The 21,775-nt window shown below is 35.4% G+C and overlaps 1 long non-coding RNA gene across 1 annotated transcript; it reads left to right on the forward strand.

Moving 5' to 3' along the window:
- The first annotated feature begins 823 nt into the window (after positions 1–823).
- LOC136037202 (uncharacterized) lies at positions 824–16,859 on the forward strand. Its single transcript, XR_010619884.1, has 4 exons — positions 824–2,123; positions 5,313–5,410; positions 8,531–8,631; positions 16,062–16,859. It is a non-coding gene; the product is annotated as an uncharacterized LOC136037202 (long non-coding RNA).
- The last annotated feature ends 4,916 nt before the right edge of the window (positions 16,860–21,775 follow it).

Below are 21,775 nucleotides of genomic sequence, written 5' to 3' on the forward strand. Positions count from 1 at the left end.
TCATCCCCAAAGACATAGTTATTATGGTTTTCGACTATGCGGAACAAAATGGCTATCTCAAAATTTTTATCCGTTGACTTTGGGAGAAAAATGAGCGTGGAAGGGGGCCTAGATTCCCTCCGATTTTTTTTTTGGTTACTTAAAAAGTAACCAAAAATGTTTTTTTTTTTTTTAAATAATGCTGTAAAATCCAGCAACTCTTCATGAAAATGCTCTTCCCTGTGGTAAACTCACCCATAGAAACATCCTCTCACGTATCCCACTTCCCCTGACCATAAAATTTTTTATACATTAAACGTTGGATCTCACACGTTTTATACTTTAAACGTCTTTGTGTTGGAGAAATTTTTGGAGGGATGGGACTGTTTTTCTAACTTGTTTTCCTAAGAAATTTTTTTTCTAGCTTGTAAAAATGAATAGAAAAATATATATATATATATATATATATATATATATATATATATATATATATATATATATATATATATATATATATATTTATATATATATATCGGATTTTCCGATTTCCCGAAAATATTTGTCGCACGTTGGGATCCCTCATGATCTTAAAAAGGATCACAACTTAAGTGAAAACAGATCTTTCTTCAAATATAAGTATGCTACAAGAGTAGCCTATGTTTGAGTTGGAATCGTAGCCTATGCAAAAAAAATATGGAAGGAATTAACAGCTAGAATTTTTTTTATCAGAATGTTTCAATCCAAAATTTGAGATAGCATCCTGCTTTCTATGGCTGTAATGAGAGAAAGGTTAAGATGGCTAGGGCACGCTTTGTGGAAAAAGGATCAATTTACGATTTACCGTGGCGCTTTTGTCGCTTAAAATGGTTATTAGAACTTCAAATTTCCATTTAGATGAGCCGCTTCTGATATGTTGTAACGATTTCTCCAAGACGATCATCCCTGGCAAAAAAAGAAAAAACGCATTATTCTTGGGTAAAATACCAAATGTCCCGCTTTTGAAAATTTGAAACTTTGGCTGTAGACTTTTTGGACATCTGGGATTATTTTAAAGTTCATGGGGATTTCAACAATTTGGGCAATAAACTTACACTCTCTGAGGTACCTGATACCCCTCGCGTCTACAAAATGAAACACTGTCCCTAGATGTAGTCGGAAAAACTGCAGAAATAATATTCGAAGGATCCCTCGGCTCAGGATCTGTTTCTGATTATCCGCTAATAATTGATATGTAGATTATGTTATATTGTTAAATCAGCACTTAGGAATTACTATGGGAATTCTGCCTTTAATATGTACAAAATGCTCCTTTGCCAGAACCTGGTATCGTCTATTTGCTTGATTTTTCTATTTTTTCTATTTTACCGACAGAAAAATGTTTATTTTGGGTATGGCTTAGCACAAAAAACGAAAAAGAAAGAAAAACATACTGCCCATAAGAGATGAAAAAAAAAAAAAAAAAAAAAAAAACACTTCAACTTCATGACACGTGGTTTTTAAATTGCCGTAAAACTGCCTGTTTCAACTGCCTCAAATAAAAGATTCTTTTCAACGCTTAAGGGGGTTGAACCGTATCTCGAACCAAATATGACTGACGAGCGACTTTGGGATTTATTAGTCAGTTTAACTCAGCAAGAAAAAGCCAAAAAGACTGAACATAATAATGGCGTCAACAAGGTTGCTGCCCAGAAGCAATGGCATTTCCAATTAGAATAGTGGCTCTTCACTTATACTTGAGTTGTACTGCAAACAAAATTATGATCATCTTTTTACTTAATATGTTTATGTATTTAAATTTGTGAATGCAGATTTGTTGTATATACCTAATTATTCATGAAGCATAAGTTGCCTACTGCTCAATTTGGCTTAATTTTCCCATTGTTAGGAGTTTAGGTAATTCCAGTCACTTCCGATTGGCTGTTGAGTCATGAAATTTGCCCCCCCCTCCTTCCAAATGTTTTCTGAATTTAAACCACTGGTTTAATTTGCTACTTGTTCTCTTCTGCTTTAGCCTCTTGACACCAAGACGGGAACAGACACCCTCTTCCTCTTCTTCCTTGAAATCTTCCGAGCCATTGGATGTCTCTCTGAAAAAGTCTTCAAAAGGCGTTGCAAGTTTCTTTACCTCAATCTTTTCAAAAAATGTAAGTTACTTTCTTTTTATCTCCTTTTCTTCGTTGTTTCACGTGGTATGTTGTTATAATAATGCGACTCGGCTACCCATAGCGTTTGACGGGACACATTTTCACCAGATTATACTTCGTGAATAGCGATTAGTTGCCATTATAGTGATCGGTATGGGGGGGGGGGGTAGACGCAAGAGAGGGCATGTAACCTAAAGGAAAGAGGGCAAAAAAAATACGTTTTGCAACTTTTAAGCATGAAAATTCATCTTTTTTTTGTTCAGAGTCTATTAACCAATAAATACAGATTGGAAATACAATACTCTTTTTCCCCTTCGAAATGCTCAATGGCCAGGGATACAAGGGGGAAAAAAATACAGTATAAGCAACAACCAAATAAAAGAGAGAAATAGCCAAACAACGTATAAGATTTAAAACGTACATAACATATTTAAAAACTAACATATAAGATTAGATTACCTGAGGCCTGGCAGTTAAAGTGCAGAGAAGACCACCATAAACCATGGAATAAGCACCCAGGGGACATCAACTCCACAGAGAAAAAGGAAAAAATAAAATATATAAATTAGAACGAAATTCTATTCTGTTTGATTCTTAACTAAATGGTCCTTAAGACACCTTTTAAAAATCCCAAACGAGTGACAAACTGTTGACAAGCAATGAGGGGATTAAAATCGGACCATACAGCAGGGGTAGAAGGAATGCAGATACTATGTGAAGAACGAAGGCTATATGGAGGTGAATCAGAAATAAAAACCGGAATTTTTGAAGAGATTTTGGAAGATTTCCATGAAGCTGATAAAAGACCAAAGAAGCACAAAAAATAATGTAAACGGGCTCTTAGGCTCAAGAGCGGTTTTGGTGAGGAACGGTTAGTGTCCGTAACCAGACGCCGTACTTTATTGTGCATGACAGAGAGGGACCGCAGTGTAGAAGGAAAAGCAGACATCCATACAATGGAGCAATATGAAACATATGACTGGACAAGGCAGAAAATATGACGCTTCAGTATAGATCCAGGAAACGTGTGTCCGAGTTTTTGAATGATACCCAAATTCCGTGAGACCTTAACCTGGCTATATGGTGACAAAATGGTAGGTTTTCATCAAGCAGGATACCAAGAAGCCGGACCACCCGATTCTCTGGTCTGCACAAGGAGCCTTGTGACACCTAAAGGTGTGTAAGCGGAGGGAAAGCTATACTCATTCGAGAAAAAATAAGAAAATGGGACTTACCAACATTCAGGGCCAAGTAATTCGCATCAAACCATGAAATTACTCTCTTGAATATTACCACAAGGTTAGATGTGATATCACATTCCGTCTTCTCAAGGGTCCCAAGAATGGTATCATCAGCAAAAGCAACGGGACCATCTTCATTGGAAGCAGCATTGGAACACCAAGGAGCACCAAAATAACACAGATTGTAGCATGCTTGAGGCCTGTTGTTTTTGACTGCCGAAATCAGATCATTAACATAAATCAGAAATAAAACGGGACCAAGAATAGATCCCGGACACCATAATCTACTTCAGAAGGGCTTCGGAAAAGTGGATCAATTGAAATAAGCCTACCAGAAAGATACGATTCAAACCAAGAGAAAGTATTTGATCTTATACCAATATGCGATAGTTCCCAGAGAAAATTCCGATGTGTCAAAGAATCAAAAGCTTTCCTAACTGCCAAAGATATAGCTGCCGGAATAAGATCAGAATATATTGCCGAATGAATGGAATTCAAGAGAGCTGTGTAAGCATGCTCTGTAGAATGATTCGCTCGGAATCCGAACTGGAAATCATCCAAAAATTATTTTACCTCCAGAAAATTAAGAAGCCTAGATAGCATAGCCTTCTGAAAAATTTTGCTAAAAACAGATAGGTGGCCTATAATTAGCAGGACCACTCCGAGAACCACCTTTATACAGCTCTATAACCTTAGCTGTAGTGAGTGGGAGCGTGCCTCTTGCCGTGGAATAAACCCCATATTGTCCTCTCGATGAAACTTATGACCCAAAATCAATCTTGTTTTGATGCGTATGTTCATCCTGCTCCAAGCAGAATGTAGCCCATCTGCAGCTGCAAGTTAGGATAATGGCAGATCGCACGAAGACCGTCAACCCAAAAGAACAGTGACGATCAACTCCAAATTCCGGCGATTAAGCACTGTATTCCCATGTGGCACAAAATGGAGCAGCCGGTCTTGACACGGGACAGAGACAGGCAGACCGACAGAATTTGCGATCGCTATATGTCACGCGGAACAACCTCTTGGATAAAATTTATTATAAAATTGTGGGGTAATGTGTAAATTGTAATGTGTAAATTATTTTTTAGTGACTCCAATTCCTTTCTAATTGACTTTACATATGTATCCGTAGGATCGAAATCCAATTTCTTGTAAATAATGGTATCCGAAATGATTGTACTCATTTTACGATCAGGATCATCAGTGTCCATAATTACAATAGTATTGCCTTTATCTGCCCTAGTGATAGTAAGGGCCTTATCCTTTTTCAAATCAGAAAGTATTTTAATGTCATTTTTTGTTATATCATTTTCAATATTTTTTCATGTTAAAAGTCTTAAGTTTCCTTACGATTTCAGCTCTAAGTTCTTGAGGAGCTTCGACTTTATCAATAGAAGTCATAATTCCTGACTCTACCTTAGAAATTATTTTTGAATAAGAAATTGGGGTTGGAAAACAGAATCTAAAACCCTTTGACAAAACTGCCTCTTGTTGACTGCTAAGGGGAGTAATTACTATTATTTCTTAGTCCCGGTATGTTATCTCTGTGCACTTTCATGATAGTACAACTCATATACAATTGTCACTGATTTCACATATTCAAATATGAAATCTTACCCTGCAATCATAACTCCAAAAGAGGGAAACCGAACTAAAATAAATTAAATGTAAAAAAGGTGTTATCAGATGTTGAAATCCATACAGATCATTTGTATTCATATTATTTCAAAACAAGTTTAATATCTATTTAAATTTGAGGTTTTTGTTAGAACGTCTACAAGAGAGAGAAAGAGAGAGGGAGCATAAATTTATTTTTTATTGTATTATCCACTTAAGTGCCACCCTGGCCAGCATCGTGTATGCAGGGTGCCTATTTAGAGCCTTAGTCATTATATTCTATTGACCTGAGTTTTCTTGAGAATAGTTTGTCTTCTTTTTCTTTTAGGCGTTGGAATCTTGGGAGGAGGAGTTTCAATGCTCGTCTATCACTATGAAAGCATTCCTCTGTTGAGACAGTTTGTTGAGCAGTTGAGAAGATTAGAGGTAATATTTACCATATTATCCAATATTTATTATACTACAAACGTTTTCTTTTGTTTATTTTTTCCATTTTTTATGACAAAAAGCTGGCTCTTTCTATAAGCTGTAATGATTCAATGGTTCCACATCGATTTTGGGCCATGGAGGTTCACCTCAGCATTTATGATGTCCTCGTGATAGTTACTAAAAAAACGAGTTTTGTTAAGTGAAAGTAAGAAACGACATTAAGTATTAAAACGGAAAAGAAATTATTATTTATATGAAAGGGAGTATCCCCTCTTCAACGCCCGCTCTTTATGCTAAAGGTTTTTATTGTTTAAAAACAGTTGAGTTGCGAGAAAGAGTCACAACTTTAGCATAAAGAGAAGAAATTTTAGGGGGTGTTTCCGCCTAATTTTGAAAATAAGGCAAATTTTTTCAGGCTCTTATCTTTTGATGGGTAAGACTAAACTTGATGAAACCTACATATTTAAAATCAGCATAAAAATAAAATTTTTGTGACGCATCAAAATTTCGTTTTTGATGGCAACGAACGACAGTTAGTTGCCACGAACTGTCTAAAATTTTGATATTCAAAATTGTGCTAGTATTCACCTGGAGGAAGCTTAAAAGGCCCTTAACTTGGTATCTTTTTTGGGTATTCCTTATACTAAAAGGAATCGTAGGAGCAGGAGCTTCTATGATACTATATCACCACGAACATATTCCTTTTCTGAGACCGTCTGTTGAGCGGATTAGAAGATTAAAGGTAACATTTCTTATATTATCAAATATTTATTATACTACAAATGTTTTCTTTTGTTTATTTTTTACATTTTTTATTACAAAAAGCTGTATCTTTCCGTAAGCTGTAGTGGTTCATTAGTTCCGAATCGATTTTAGGCCAAGGAGGTTCACCTCAGCATTTATTATGTCTTCGTGATAGTTACTTAAAAACAACAACAAGTTTTGTTAAGTGACAGTAAGGACCGACATTATATCTTAAAACGAAAATAACCTATTGTGTATATGAAAGTGTGTATCCCCTCAGCCCGCTCTTTATGCTAAAACTTTCTATTGTTTTAAAAAAGTAGAGTTATGAGAAAGAGTCAAAACTTTAGTGTAAAGAGCAGAAATTTTAGGAGATATTTCCGCCTCTTTTTGAAAATAAGGCAAATTTTCCCAGGCTCTGAACTTTTGATGGGTAAGACTAAACTTGATGAAACCTATATATTCAAAATCAACATAAAAATGCAATTTTTGTGACGTATAAATTGGTATCAAAATTCCGTTTTTTAGAGTTTCGATTACTAATGAGCCGGTTCGCTCCTTACTACAGTTCGTTACTACGAACTGTTTGAAATTTTTATATTCAAAATTTTACTAGTATTCACCTGAAGGAAGCTTAAAAGGCCCTTCAAGCTGACTTTTTCTTGGTTCTGAAACTTCAATTGTGGTGTCTGTATGGCCCTAACTTTTAGTCGGATCAAAAAATAAAAACATTTCACAAGATATAATTCTTTCAAGTGGCTAATTTGTGTGTTTTTTGTGCATTTGGCCAACTGTATTTTTTTTCTGGTTCTGTATATGGTTATTATCTGGTTCTGTATTCCATTGTGTTAAGTTTTAGTGTGGTGAATATGATGCTTTGTCAATGCAAAACTAAAATTTTCTGTTTTTATGGCACTTGGTATTTACCTTGGTATTTACCCATATAGCGATCGCAAATTCTGTCGGTCTGCCTGTCCCTGTTTTGCTAGTTTAGGCACTTCCAGATAAGCTAGGACGATGAAATTAGGCAGGCGTATCAGGGACCAGACCAGATTAAATTAGAAATTGTCGTTTCACCGATTCGACCATCTGGGAGGAGTGGGGGGACGGTTATTTCGGGAAAATTAGAAAAAAATGAGGTATTTTTAACTTACGAACGGGAGATCAGATCTTAATGAATTCTGATATTTAGAAGGATATTGCGTCTCAGAGCTTTTATTTTAAATCCCGACTGGATCCGTTGACATTGGAGGGAGTTGGAGGGGAAAAACTAAAATCTTGGGAAACGCTTATAGTGGAAGGACTGGGATGAAACTTGGTGGGAAAAATAAGCACAAGTCTTAGATGCGTGATTGACATGGCCAGAACGGATCCGCTCTCTCTGGGGGAGTTTGGGGGAGGATTGATTCTGAAAAATTAAAAAAAAATGAGGTAATTTTAACTTACGAAGGAGTGATCGGATCTTAATGAAATTTCATCTTTAGAAGGATTTCGTAACTCAGATCTCTAATTTTAAATTCCGATCAGATCCAGTGTCATCGGAGGGGAGGCGGATATCTTTGAAAACGCTTAGAGTCGAGAGATCAGGATGAAACTTGGTGGGAAGAATAAGCCCAAGTCCAAGATTCGTGACTGACATAACTGGAACGGATGCGCTCTCTTTGAGGGATTTGGGGTTCGGGGGGGGGATTGTTGGGTAACTAAAAAAAATGAGGGATTTGTAACCTACGAACATTAATCAGATCTTAATGAAATTTGGTATTCAGAAGGATCTTGTGGTTTAGAGCTTTTACTTAAATTCCGACCAGATCTATTGAACTTTAAAAAAAATGGAAGTTGACATTGGTATTCTGACTGACAAAAATAAAGATAATGACGCAAGTAGTAAGAGCTATGAAAGTATATTCTCTGTGGAAAAAGAAACCATTGAGGCCGAAAGCCGTCGTGACGCAAGATTGTCATCTGCAAATGCTGATATAGATGAACAAAAACTGTGTGATAAAATGTGCTGAAGGAATTATATCAGTTGAAGTTAGTCTAATGCTAGTTCTGAAAATGTCAGGTGTGAAAATACAACTTCAGTTGGGAATACCCAAAGATGAGATACTTCTAGTTTTTGACAGCAAACAGGTTGGGAACGACGACAAAATACCAGATTATAATTGCTGAGATTTTTTATCGAAATGACATATCTTTCTTACCTTTATTAGGGTGAAATTTCAGGAAATATCGAGAGATATGTTGAATCAAATCAAAAGCCAATATGTGCATTAGTTTACTTAGCTAATGAAATGATTATTAACTGCTTGAATAGCGCTTAATATTCTGTAGATACGTTTTCTACTGCATTCTAATTATAATGAAAATTTACAGCATGATCAACGCATCTTTTCAAACCTGACGAGTAGGATTTGGCAACAAGTTTTCATTGTGATCAGTAACGGCTTTGTGGCTCAGCAGACGTCAGTCCCTAGGTATTTTTTCTTATAACTATTCTTATTATCTTCTTACTACTTATACCGATTTCTGAGTATACATAATTCATTATACTGCTAATGCTTATTAATGATCATCACTTTATCGCTACTACTTTAGTTTAGTTTCTATTTTATTGTTTATCGCTACTACTAGTTTAGTTTCTATTTTATTGTTTAATTCAAACGGGGGATGTATTTCCTTTTTTGTATTATCCGCTTATGCAAAAAACAAAAAAAAGGAGAATGAACATTGTTCTTTAATACTTTGTGTTTGCTGCTAAGACTAAGAGTGTTTTCACACTACTTAAATAGCCAATTAAAGTGATAGATGTCTCTTCTGGAAACAGTTTTTTTTATTAACGCGAGTTTCCCTGGAGTGTGTTTGTCTAAGGGGCAAGTGTTTAGGGTTCTGTTCCCCCAAAGTGATGTCCCTTAGTTACAATATATCTAAATATGAGTTTTTAATTTTGCAAAGGCTCTTCTTGTCGTTTCAAATAATTTTTCAATTGAAATTTACTGCTTGAAATGTTCTTATCAATTCTTGTGTAAGTGAGTGTAAAGATTGCCAACTAAAAAAATCATGCATACCATCTGATGACTTGTGCTAGGTTTAGTTGGCTAAGAAGCGCTCGAAGATACACACCAAGTAGCGGACAGTATAGACCCTTTAATTGGGTGTCTATAAAGAAAGAAAATTGGCACTTATAGACAAGCTCGCACCCAGATGGGGGTTAAGGGATTTATACACCCACCGAAACGTTTGGCTGACTTATAAAAATGGAAAAAAATGAACAAAAAACAAGTTTTTATCCTTTTTAAAAGTTTTTGTAACTCCTCGACAGAAGGATTTTCCATGGCAAATTTTATGCAAAAATTGGGGAGGAATTTTCGGTCAAGATTTGAAAAATAAGCAAAAATTGAATATATAAAACAAAGTTTCAAACTTAAGGCAAACCGAAGCCATTTAAATGTGAATTGCCATCGTTTCTAAATGATGCTACTAGGATTGTGGCGTCACGCCTAAACGAGTGTGTTCGTATTCTAAATTTCTTGGTGAAAAAGCAAGAAACGTGCTCACAGGTTCCAGTCTCAACTGTTTGGCCATCAACGTCACCACATCAGCCTCCCACCGTTGCTGTTGTGCTAAAGAACAGTCTTCCAAGTATTAACGTGCATAACCCGAAGAACAAACGTGAATTTATGCAGAAAGATGGCTGCGCAGATAAAGGTAAATGATAAAACAAAAAATGGACTGGTTGATCATTTAATCGATGAAGAGTTTACCATTGCAGCAGTTGCAGCCACCTCCACCCCTCCCCCCACATTAAAAATTCGTGCCAGAGTTATTAAAACTGAAAATGCCGGTATTATCTAGATGAATCCCGATAATGATGTCTCCCAGATTCCAGGGCATGATAGCAGCGCTGCAAGCATGATAAGGTATGGAAATTTTAGAATAGTAGAGCGGAACTTTAAAACTAAAGAAGAGTTTGATATCGCAATCAAGTTTGACATCAAGATTGAATATTGCCTTTTCCGAGTAACTCTGTCAATCGAAAATCAAAAGCAGTGCTAAAATTGCCAAGGATTTCGGCATTTTGTAAGGGACTGTAAGAACCATGTTAAATGTAATAAATGTGAAGGGGATCACACTAACAAGAACCAAGCATGATCTTCTCAGATTGTTAAGTACGTTGATTGTGGAGGGAATCATCGTAACAATAGCTTGATGTGTCTGGAGCTTAAGAAGTACCTCCCTGTTCAAAGGGCCTCGGGAAGATTGAATTCATCCGTCCGTTTTAATTTTTGAGTGATGGTGATCTCTAATTCAACCGTGTCCTTATTTTATCAAAATTTCAATGGTGTTCGTGACAAGCTTCTAACTCTCGAAAGACTGATTAGTAGTTATGAAATTGTGTGCATCAATGAACACCTTCTAAGTGCTTATAATGTCCCATAGCTAGAACTCTCGCATGACTCAACTTCTTTATTTGGCCTGCTAAACTGACATCTGGCCGTCCTTCTGGTGGCCTGCGATTGCAGTGAATAAGAAGTTTTCTTGCTCTCTTTCTGAATCTTCTGATGTATATATTCCAGTTGATTTTAGTTCTTTTGTTTTAATGTGTGTGTATATGTCAACTAACTACCGAAGTGAGTCCCCTTATCGTAAATTTGCAACAGCTTGTGCTTCGCTTTCAAAATCCATTCATAGGGTTCAGTCAGCAATTAAGTCAATATTTATTTGCGGTGATTTTAAAACGGATCTGAAAAATGAGAATGCACCGCTGCCTCAAATATTACTTTCTTCCCTTCCTAGTGGCTTTTTTCTGCTACCAAAATCGAAGCCGTTTTCTTATGTGTACAACTCGGGGTTCACTTCCGATTTGATTTCGTTCTAACAGACGCCCAACAGATGCAGGTACCATGGTTGACGTTTCAAGTGACATCCTAGCAAGCCATCACTGAAGTTTGCACTATCGACTTACTTATTCTCTGGCTTATCTTGTGCAAAAGCCAGGTGGTTTTTTAAACGTTGCTGGAATCGTCTTCATCTCTCTCTATATCATAGAACATTAAATTCTATGTTATCGAAAATCAGTATCCTATTTCAACTTTTATGTACGTCCATAAATGGGAACACTCCTGATTTTGGATTTTTACGTGGTGAAATTAGTTCATTCGACGAAGGTCTCTGCTTCAGTCTCTCTTCCTTTAACCAAAGTTCGGATTGGGACATGTAAATAAGGGTGGATTGAAGACGGTAAACTTCAGAGTGCTAAACATAGACATAAGTTCTGGTTTCGTATTTGGGCCAACTAAGGTGATCCAAGGTCAGGTTGTTTATTTCAAATCGTCAAATATACGAAGCGTGTATATAGAAATGGTGTCAAATCAGCAATCTTTCGCAAGATATCAAAAATAATCCCCAGCTATTCTGGCGTCATGTGTTAAAATTTACCTCGACTTGTTCAGCTGAGGACAATCCGATTGAGTTAAGCTCTTGGGAAAGTCATTTTTCCTCGTTATTTTCTGAAGATCCACCTCCTATTGACACAAAATTTAGATCTATACTTTTGGGTCATTTTGCAAAGCTAGACCATGATTAAAACTATATCATTATCACGCCAGCTTCTATTCAGGCACATATCTACCATCTTAAACCATGTAAAGTTTTGTTTGCTATATTATAACCTCGAATAGCTTATTTTTGACAATCCAACTGGAAGGGCATCATGCTCTTTGACACCCCCTCCCCCGACTATTGAGGTTTTATATGGTACTTCCAATGGCTTTAAGTTGAAAACACCAATTCTAAGACGTGCGAAGGAATTTAGGTCACCTCTCGCCTCTGAACATGCCTGGATGAATTTTAAAGGGAAAACGAATAAAAATCAAGAATAAATCTCGGCTTGTTTAGTTGATGGTAAGCTAAAGGTAAAGGATACGGCATTAGACTTGAGTCATGCCACTGACCCCCGTCCCAAACTGAAGAATTGGGTACACCGGGATTCGAACCCGCGTACTCTCAGACAAGGGATCCCGAATCCAGCGCACCAACCCACTCGGATGGTGCGATGGTCCAGAGTTTAGTTGATTCGGCCGAGTTTAGTTGATGAAGATCAGTTATTTCAACAGAGATGATTTGAATCAAAGAAGCTGCTGTAAAACGAAGACCAATAATTTAAGCATGAGTATGAGTTTATCGAATTGGTTTTATATATATATATATATATATATATATATATATATATATATATATATATATATATATATATATATATATATATATATATATATATTATATATATATATATATATATATATATATATATATATATATATATATATATATATATATATATATAAGGCTCACCCACTTTCTAAAATCGTGCACACCGGGAGAGACAAGTTTGTTCTTTTTCAAAACAAGAATTATGCTGCACATTTGAACTGAATACAACTTTTTGAATTGTCCAATCTGTTTTCAGTATCTTTAGCATTTTAATTTTTATTTTTAGTATTTTAAAAACTTTTTTTAATTTTTAAAACTGGAAGCTTGAGACATAAAAGAGAAAAAGTGCAGTCTAAAATAATAATATTTCAAATTTCTATTCATTTTTAATTTGTACCATTTTTCCCTTGATTGTGAGTTGAGAGTTTCTTAGTAGTAGCAGTTGTAGTAGTTGTGTCGTGCTTCGTCTTATAGCCATTTTTTTGCTTGTGAAATTCGTTTATGGCTTATTGTTTGTCGATTTTGTCCTTTCTTTTTCTTTTGTTTTTTACTATTTCAATTTAACTAGGAGACGCCTTGTTATCTGGGGTGCTATTATTTTCTAATACGTATTAAAGCCATCTCTGTTCTTTTATTTTAGTTCAAGAAGAAAAAGCGAAAAACCGATAAGTAACTGTTGATAAAAGAACGAAAACTGCAACACGATTTGATACCGAATATTTTGAATTCTCATTCGGCATAATTTTTCACAGATAAAAGAATACTCTTGAAAATCAACAGTAAACACTCGTTAAAAAATAACAACTTGTATGAGTTGGATGAAATACTCATCTGGGTGCCAGAGTGTACAATATCAGTTGACATTTTTGAATATGTCACCAACAGAAATAATTATAATAAAAGCCTTAAAACATGTGTCTTGTGAGGATAAGAGTTCAGTCTTGTTCAAGCACCTGGTCGTTATTACTGCTTGCTTTTTTCCCTAACAAAATCTCATAGGAAACACGTTAAATGGGCCTAACTGTTGTCCAAAATTAATGCATTCCAGCAAAAAAGAAGATGATTTTGAGCTCAATTCGTCATCTATAGTTTCTATCCTATTGCATAGGCATAGATCTTTGGCCGGGGCGAAAAATAAAATGAGCTTTGCAGAATCAGAACCTTTTCCGTATTTTGGAGAATCCTCTAAATCTTATCCCCTAAATCTTTGTTTATGAACCCTATATTTTCTCCTGTGTATAATTGCATCTATAAAAATCGAAATTAAATGGAACTAACAAGATTCTTCTAAAGGGGGGGGGAGGGTAAAATCCTTCAAACCGAATTCTTGTTCTCATTTTTTCCCATGATTTCCTAGGGTATTTTGGCTATTGCTTAGTCCACGAGATAAACGAATTTATGGCAAGTCTTTTTCATTTCTCTTATTTGAAACATGATATTTGCTGTTATTTCCTACATGACCCTATAACTTAAAATAGTGATTTGCCTGGACTTCTTTTTGGAGTGCGCTGTGAACTTGACAGCTAAACAGTATAGATCTTTGGCCAGGGCCAAAAACAAAATGCGCTTTGTAGTATCAAAACCTTTTCCGTATTTGGGAGAATCCTTCTAAATCTTATCCCCTGAATCTTTGTCTATGAACATTGAAGTCTATATTTTCTTCTGTGTATAATTGCGTCTATAAAAATATAAAGTAGGTGGAACTAACAAGATTATTCTAAAGGGGGGGGGGTAAAATCCTTCAAACCGAATTCTTGTTCTCATTTATTCTATTATTTTCTAGGCTATTTTGGATTTATATTAACCCCCTTCCCGTCATCTCTCCTACGTGCAGATAAAATCCTCTTGTACCAAAGTTTAAAAATAATAAAGCAAAAAAATTTCGATGTTATGTGTTTTGCCTCTAAAAACAAGGCAATCTAGGTATAACCGGCTAGTCTAAGATTAATTTACAACTTGCTACTATTTTTATTTTAGGCTTCATTATCAAACAGTTCGTGGTAACGAACTGTAGTATGGAGCGACCCGGCTCAATAGTAACCGAAACCATAAAAAAATGGAATTTTGATACCAAGAGTTACATCAAAAGAATTGCATTTTATGCTGATTTTAAATATATAAGTTTCATCAAATTTTAGTCTTATCCATAAATGAAATTTAGTCTTATAAGAAAATAGGGGAAAACACCCCCTAAAAAACATAGAATATTAAAGGAAATCACACCATCAGATTCAGCCCGTCAGAGAACCCTACTGTAGAAGTTTCAAGCTCCCATCTAAAAAAATTTGGAATTTTGAATTTTTTGCCAGAAAACCGATCACGGATACGTGTTTATTTATTTGTTTTTGTTTTTTTTCCCGGGGGTGATCGTATTGACCCAGTGGTTCTAGAATGTCGCTAGAGGACTTATTCTAATGGAAATTAAAAGTTTTAGTGCCCTTTTTAAGTGACCAAAAAAATTGGAGGGCAATTCTGAGACAGCCATTTTATTCACCGTAGTCGACAAACCTAATAACTATGTCTTTGGGGATGACTTACCCCCGCATTCCCCGTGGGAGGGGCTGCAAGTTACAAACTTTGACCTGTGTTTACATATACTAATGATTATTGGGAAGTGTACAGATGTTTTCAGGGGACTTTTTTGGTTGTGGGGGGGAGAAGTTGAGGGGGGCTACGTGGGAGGATCTTTCCATGGAGGAATTTGTCATGGGGGAAGAGAATTTTAATGAAGGGGACGCAGAATTTTCTAGCATTATTTAAAAAAACAACGAAAAATAAATACGAAAAGTTTTTTCAACCGGAAGTAAGGCGCAGCATTAAAACTTAATACGAACAGAAATTATTACGCATATCAAGGGTTTACCTCCTCGTAATACCTCGCTCTTTACGCTAAAGTATTTTTAGTAATTTCAACTATTTATTCTATGGCCTTTGTGATTCGGGGGTCATTCTTAAGGAATTGGGAAAAAATTTGATCTTTAGTGTAAAGAGCGAGGTATTGATGAGGGGTGTAACCCCCTCATATACGTAATAAAAAATACGAATATAGAAGTTTGCTACGTAAGTTAATTCATAAGTTACGTATATTTTTACTAATGAAAACGTTCATAAAAAATTAAAAGTTCTAGTTGCCTTTTTAAGTAACCAAAAAATCGGAGGGCAACTAGACCTCCTCCCTCTCTCCTTTTTGTGTCGAAATTTTCCGATTAAAACTATGAGAAAGCCATTTAGCAAAAAAAAAATTAATATGCAAGATCCGTTTTAATTATTTGTGTGTGGAGAGCAGAAATCAAAATATGCGTTAATTAAAAAAGCTTAGAAATTAAATAAGAAACAATTTTTTTAGCCGCAAGTAAGGAGCTACATTAAAATTTAAAACGAACAGGAATTATTCTGTACATAAAAGGGGTTGACCCCTCCTCAACGCCTTGCTCTTTACGCTAAAGTTTTTTAATTGTTTTAAAAAGTAGAGTTGTGAGAAAGAGTCAAACTCTAGCGTAGAGCCAGGCGTTGAGGGGGGGTCATCCCCTTCCATATACAGAATAATTTCTGTTTGTTTTAAATTTTAATGTAGCTCCTTACTTGCAGTTAAAAAAAAACTTGTTTTTTTTTATTTAATGACATCCTAGAGGGATTTTTCTTTTCGAGAAACTTCAAAAAAAGTACAACTTAAAAAAAACTTCTTTCTTTTTAGGTAGTAAGAAGTGCCTGTCCAAGGAAGGGAGGGTCATCGCAGAAGAAGAAAAAGAACCAAGATTTTCGTGAAGATGAAAAAGTACAATTGTCTTTTGTGAAAAGGCTGTGAAAAGTGTAAAAAATAATCTTCTCCGCAATCTGTGACAACAACTACCTTTGTTTTAAGTGCTTAGTGATTGAGGATGAATTCCATTCAGTAGATGACTGTTTGTAATTCCTGAAACCAGTTGTTTTCATAGTTCTTCTTTCTTTCTTAGTTTATTGGTGCTTTTTCTTTTTCTTATTCCATTCCATTCACACATCCATAGAGACGTCACTACTTTTTTCTTTTAGTGGAGGTGGGGGAGGGAGTGATCGGATAAAATTAGTTTTGATATTATCCAATGAAATTTAGAAACTTTCGGTATCGGAGGTAGGGAAGGAAGGGTGGGATACTGCACAAATTAGAATGTTTTTTTTTTTTTTCTGTAGTAATATTTTGTGGGCTAATTAATAAGATGTTAAAAAACACCACAGTTAGGTGTTGAGTGGAGGATTCAAATATGCTATTAGCTTTAAAAATGTAGTTTCCTTTTTTCTATCCATTTTTTAAAGCGTGTATTTAAGGTAATTAGGCTTCGAAAGTTTTTCTTATGTTTGAATGTTTATATTTTGTATTGAATTTAAAAAATGGAAGTTTTTTATAGTTAATTTTTAATACAGAGTGGGCCAAAAATTTTGTCCTTGTTTGAAGTAAGGTATTATTCAAGATGTTTTAATTGAAAAATTTTAGGAAATAAATTTGAATTGTCGAAAATCTTGCCTTATGAAACTAGATTTTTTATTTTTTAGGTTGAAAAGGTAACTAAAGCTTTATGCAAGCTAATTTTATAATGTTCGAATTATCTAATATCGATCTCTGTCAATTATTACTGACCTGTGACATACTGTTTATCTTAGGCCGTCTTACATCCCCTTGAGTACTGTGGTTGACAGCTGAACAGTTTAGCATGGTTGGAGGCGATTTATTCTATGGGTTCGCTTCTGTGGTAGAATCAGAATCTAAATTGTACTTAATTTGTTTATGCACTTATTCTACTTACAAACTTACACCTTCAATATAGCACTCCAGCAGGCAAGCTTTCTATCCAGGGATAGCACAATTAAAACAGCTAATGCAATAGGCTCCAAACTAAACGAAGCTCTGACTTGTATACCAAGAAATTTTAAGTTTTTTCTGAGACTTGGGTGCCCATCTCAAGCTTTGTTCGTAGGGAGTCCCAAAGTATCTGGTTGTCATTTCACTTATTTTAGTTGCTCAGAATACAAACACTTGCTACATTTTTTCTAAGACTTGATATGGAGATAAACAACGATTTGAAACCTAGTGTTATAAGTTCAGTGCTAATAATAATGCGTTTGTATCGACTTAGATCATTAGAATGTTATGATTCTGTTGGTTCTCTGAGTGAATGGTTTAAATTTTCTGTGGAAGCGGTTCAGAAGTTGAAGATAACTGTATCTTATGGCAAAAAAAAAGGTTGATTGTCTCCTACCCGTCCATGCTCTTAGAATCATCACCAAAATTGAGGATTAATTGCCCCAAAAGTTGAAGTAATGACTCAAAAATGAAGTAATGAGTAACAGCTGAAGTAGTGAGTCACAGCCTCAAGGAACAACCACTCCAGAAACAATATTTAGGGGAGAATCAGTGGCGGTTCTAGGCGTGGGCTAGGGAGGGAAACTGCTCTCCCTCATACAGTTTTTCTGACATTAAATTCCGTTTATTTTAGGTTTTTACGGGTATACCTCCCTTCACCCAGATTATGATGCCTAAAACTGTTACTGGGATGTGCCCAGAGGATCGCCCTCTTTGAAGCTGAAGAGTTATGGAAGTATCTAGAAAATGGAAGTACACTTAACGCTTAACAATAAATTTACTTTTAATCTTCTTTTCTCGAAATTTTGATAAATTATGATTTTGTAAGAATCTCTAGTACATGTTAAACAGTGTTTCCATGCTTAATTAAAAAATTAGAACCCAAGACAACTTTCCTGAGGAATGTTTATTTAGGCATATGATTAGTTCAATAGTTCAAGTTAGCAATAAATCTTCTTTGCCCTTTTTATTTATTTTCGCTTTGTTTTTTTATTTACGTTTTTTTATTGCTTCTGCAACTCAAATTATGTCTGCTGACTAGTTTCACCAATCAAGAGCCCCCCCCTTTACTTCTACTGGCCTAAAATCATGCTTTAACTATTCAAACCTCTTCTACCTCCAAGACCAGATTTTTGACGATATGCCAGGGTCTCAAAAATGATTCGGGCATCGCACCTTTCACAAGTTCTGAATGGCAGTGGGGCAATGGAGATCATGCAGCAATCGAAAGGAAATGTATATTATCGGTGATGCTTTTAATTTCTTGACCTGTGTGGCAATAGAGGTCTAATTTAAGTGGCGTTCCTAAGGTTTAGATATGATGACAATAATTTTCTACAGCTGGGTATGTGTGAGCATATTGGTAAAAATTTAGTTTTTAGTTTCAGAAAATTATCCCCTAACTCTTGACTCTTGAAAATTTTACCCTAACTCTTGATTGGTCAATCAATTGACCAATCAGAGTTGTCAACTTTATTCTTGTGAGTTGAATATTGTTCAGATCAAGAAATTTTGAACGGTGGGTGCAAGCGCCGCTGTAATCGTGCATAATTCTAGTTTTATCGATAAGTGTGACTACAGAATGGCCTGAGCAAAGAATGTTTCCAGGGGGAGGGGTAGGGGCTTTGACCTCCCCCACCCGAAATGTTTGTCCGACTCGTATAAATATAAGAAAAAATGAATATAAACAAATTTTTGACGCGTTTTTAATTTTTTTTGTAACCTCCTCCCCCAGAAAAAGACCCTTTTGCAACATCCCCCCCCCCCTTACCTGAATAAAAAAAAATCGTGGATACGACCATGTCCTGGGCATTAAACTACAAAATGCGGGTGGACTCCTAATTTGGTTTTACCAAAATTGGTACACAAGATGTCCAAATGCGTCTGTAATATAACACCTATTCATTTTCACTCATTAAATCACATGTAGTCCTTATTAAAGAGTGGCTTTTCTAACCCTTCACCACAGGAATTTGAATCGCATTGGTAAGTGACGTCGTAACGTGTTACGTAGATGGAATACTTAAGGTGGCTTTTGGTTTTAGAATAGAAGTATAAAAAAATATAAATCTCTTCATGCTTAAACATTGAAAGCTTGCTTGTACTAAATTTTCCTGCTATTACCTAGGCCTTACATTCTCAACGAACAATCTAAGCTGTAGTTTACTAAGGTAAGTAGGTTGGAATAAAAACAGTAAGCAAATGAACTCCATCTTTACTTTTCTTTCGATTATTTTTTTTGTGGGTAAGGGGACACATTTGAATTAGTTTCTGTTCGTTATTATTGTGCATACTTTTCTTGTGTGTTATTTGTAAGAATATATACAATGTTTTTTTTCAGCTTTCATACTTAAGAGGCCAAATATTTAAGTACCATTTAGATTCTGGGCAAAATTTGAATATTCTGTCAAACAGCCCAAACAAACCTTGCTTTGTGTATTAAGTTCTTAACAGTATTTTAATTAAGAAATTGAGCATGGATGAGAGGGTTATTTATAGTCATACAGATGGAAAATATTTTTGGTTTAAGATTTTCTATATTGCTATTGCCATCCTTACCCCCATCCTCCAGACACCTTTGAACATAGATATATTTGAATCCATCATTTTAATAAAAAGAATAGGCTTACTGTCACGATTCGTTTGTTTTAACTGCTCAGTTGTTTAAATAAATGCATGTCTAGATCATTTATCAAAATTTCTTCTTATAAAAAAAAATAAAAAATTTAAATTTTTTTCTTATAAAAAAAATCAAACATCACGAACTAATACAGCCGATCGGAAAAATTTCTAGCTAATCAGAGAAAAAACTTGAGCCATCTTGGGGTAAAATTTATACAACTCTTTAAGTCTGTTTGGCCCTGTCAACTTACCCAGTAAATTGCAAGCGGATCAGAGAAATATTCAGGGGCTTATTTTGAATGTCACAATTCGGCACAATTTTTTTTTTTATGTTACTCGTATTTGTTGAAGTCTCCCTGTCTTTGCTCTGTGAGTTTCAGGCAAACTCACTAAAACTCATAAAGCAAAAATGCTCTGTGAGTTGCATTTTTCAGATGTTCTTGAGTGAAGTTTCAAGCAAATTGAAAAACAAAATTATGTCCGACAAACCTATGTTTTTTTTTAGTTTTTTTTGTATTGTGGCCCCCTCGATTCACTGATACAATTTTGAAGCCAGTGGAAAAAAATTCTTCCCCTTTCTTGGGTCCCATTTTATTGGCCCTTGACCCAGCCTAGATTTTTGTTCCTGGATTTAGGGTCCCCTTGACCCAACCAATTAAAAAAAATTATTTGCCTTTTCTCGAGCCCTATTTTTGATGGTGCTTCTGGCAATTTTTATTTCTACGTTCAGGTCTTCTTGGCTGATCATGGGTATAAAGTTCTGGCCTATTTTCGGGTGTCCTAACACCCTTTCCCCTCAAAATTTTAGGCTTTCTTGGCCACAAAAGTTTCAAGGAGACGGCCAATATCAAACATGCTCGAATTTTCTGCAATTAAATAAAAAAAACAAGTTTTTTCAACTGAAAGTAAGGAGATGCATTAAAACTAATAACGAACAAAACTATAACGAATAGATATAACGTATATGAAGGGGTTGCCCCCTCCTCAACACCTCAATCTTTACGCTAAAGTTGTTGTAGTACGTTAAAAAAGCTTCTTTTTGTTCCAATTTAACGACTCTTGTGTTTCAGGAGTGATTCTTAAAGAATTGGGACAGAATTTAAACTTAAGCGTAAAGACCGAGGTGCTAATGAGGGGCCAAACCCCTTCATATCCGTAATGATTTGTTTTTGTTTTTTTTTTAATGGTACTCCTTACTTTCAGTTGCAAAAACTTGTTTTTTCTTATATTTAATTTCTGATAGTTTTTTAGATAATGCCAGGAAATCTGGCCCTACCTCCTAAGATAATTCCACCTCCCTACGGAAATATCTTCTAGACAGCTCAATCCCGGGGAAAAGTTGCCCTGGAGAATTACTCCTAACAGCTACACGCGTAAAATTGAGATGGAAAAGAAAAAGCAAAACATACCACTGGTTTGATACGATCACCCCTGAAAAAAAAAAACTTTCATCCGTGGTCTTTCGTCTGGCGAAAAATACAAAATTCCACATTTTTGCAGATAGGGCTTGAAACCTTTACAGTTGGGTTCTCTGGTACGGTGAATCTGATGGTGTGATTTTCTTTATGAGTATATGACTGTTAAGGTAGTTTTCCCCCTTTTTCAAAAATCAGGCAGAGTTTTTCAGGCTCGTAACCTCTACATTGTAAGACTAATTTGTAAGACTAAACTCAAATGAAATTTATATATTTAAAATCAGCATAATAAGCTGATTCTTTTGATATATCTATTGGTATCGAAATTCCATTTTTTAGAGTTTCGATTACTATTGAGCCAGGTCGCTCTTTACTTACAGTTCGTTACCACAAACTGTTTGATGAAATCTGTCTGTGAACAGTGAAAAACTTACATTATTTGGACACCTGGCTTTCGGTGCCGCATACATCATTTCGTCCCTGGAGGCAAATTCATTAAATCTTTCGACTGTTCTGACAAAATTGTTATCTGGATAT

This window comes from Artemia franciscana, chromosome 16 (assembly GCF_032884065.1).
Source record: "Artemia franciscana chromosome 16, ASM3288406v1, whole genome shotgun sequence".
Taxonomy (NCBI): Eukaryota; Metazoa; Arthropoda; class Branchiopoda; order Anostraca; family Artemiidae; genus Artemia; species Artemia franciscana.